The sequence below is a fragment of the Lucilia cuprina genome, chromosome 6, assembly GCF_022045245.1.
Source record: "Lucilia cuprina isolate Lc7/37 chromosome 6, ASM2204524v1, whole genome shotgun sequence".
Taxonomy (NCBI): Eukaryota; Metazoa; Arthropoda; class Insecta; order Diptera; family Calliphoridae; genus Lucilia; species Lucilia cuprina.
Genome location: NC_060954.1, coordinates 48,674,387 through 48,676,138, shown reverse-complemented (window position 1 = coordinate 48,676,138; position 1,752 = coordinate 48,674,387). Strand labels below are relative to the sequence as shown.

General features: G+C 26.3%; 1 protein-coding gene across 1 annotated transcript in view; it reads left to right on the top strand.

The window, feature by feature from the left end:
- The window catches only part of LOC111676035 (serine-rich adhesin for platelets), a 321,746-nt gene that overhangs the window by 97,563 nt on the left and 222,431 nt on the right, over positions 1-1,752 (top strand). The window lies entirely within an intron of this gene.

Here is a 1,752-nt window from a genome sequence, read left to right as displayed (position 1 = left end):
GTTATAAAGTTATAAAGTTATAAAGTTATAAAGTTATAAAGTTATAAAGTTATAAAGTTATAAAGTTATAAAGTTATAAAGTTATAAAGTTATAAAGTTATAACTTTATAAAGTCATAAAGTTATAAAGTAATAAAATAAAGTTATACATCTAAACCTCTTTCAGCCTTATTCATTATTACGAGGCCAACATTCATTTGCCAAACGTATTCACTTATGACAATGTTTTCACAACAGATATTTGAACAATGTTTTATTCTCTAATTAATATCACCGATTGCAATTTATTTATAATAAGAATAATTTCCGTAATTAACCCACAATTTTTCTACAATCCGTTTTTTGCTTTTAAATCATTAAAAAAGGAATTTTTAAATTTTACAACATATGGAAATGGAAATAAAACTTAATTTACAACCACAAAGAGCTGCAATTAATTTATTAAAAATATTGAAATAACCATTATTGAATTAATATATATGATTTTATATAAGTTGAGTCCATTAATCATAAATATCCTTTGTAACATCCCGGTGATTTTGCCAGTGGTCAATGTATCCCACTATTCTTCATAAATGTCTATAATTTGTTTCTTTTATTAAAAAATCGCAGTGATTTAGTCCTTCTAGTTATCTGGAGTCAATTGACGTAAAACACAACCACACTAATATAGCTTTTATAATAAATATGTTCATAAATATTAAATAAATTGACTTGTATGTCACAGTAATTCAGTTCGACAGGGTTATGTGTATGTTTGTTAATTTGCTTGTATGTGGATTAGTATCCATCGTTTTTATTGTACTATCTACCAAATTGTTGTACTAGATGAGACATTGCTATCAGCAAAATAATACAGCACAAGGTATGAGTATATTCTGTTGAATACGGAAACGGAAATATTAACGACAACTATTCTAGCCATCAGAAAACTTTTATAAAATTGAAACAAAATGCAATACGAGTAACTTGAAAGGGCAGGAATGTACAAACTGCTGATGATTTCTTTAGAATTGAAAATTTTAAAGCGCAAATATACATTGTGACTATATCAGCAAAAAATTTAAAACTTCTAAATCGAAATATATCTACAGGTCCTAGAACATAAGTTATAGTGGAACTTTATTTTAGTACTTTTTTAATTAATCGCTTAGGTTTATACCATCAAGTACTAACATATTGCTTATATTTTCACTGCCAATGTGTTTGACATTTTTGTATAACAGGAATGTGTATTTTTTCTGTTTGAGCCATATTTTTGTATTTCATTTCCGTTTTGCATGCTTACCATCACTTCCGTTTAGAATTTAAACATATTAGAGTATGTTTGAGCAGATGTTGCCAAACGATTGCAGGTAAAAAGCCACCTTTTTGTGCAACAAAGTTTATTTAATATTAAAAGGATTTGTGGAAAGACAAATAAAAGAACTGGAAATTACAAATTTTTATCTAAATTCAATGTTTGCCATATTTGTAATGGTGTACAAAAACGACAATCAAAAGGATACCATTTGAGGCAAAAATGACATTACTAACTGCTAGCAGTGACCTTTCCCATTTTTCTCATTTTTTTGAGATCAATAAAAGAAAAGAAGAAAATGGGGTGAAGTTTTAACAACGTGGCACGGAATATCTCAATAAATTTACTTTTATAACTTTATAACTTTATAACTTTATAACTTTATAACTTTATAACTTTATAACTTTATAACTTTATAACTTTATAACTTTATAACTTTATAACTTTATAACT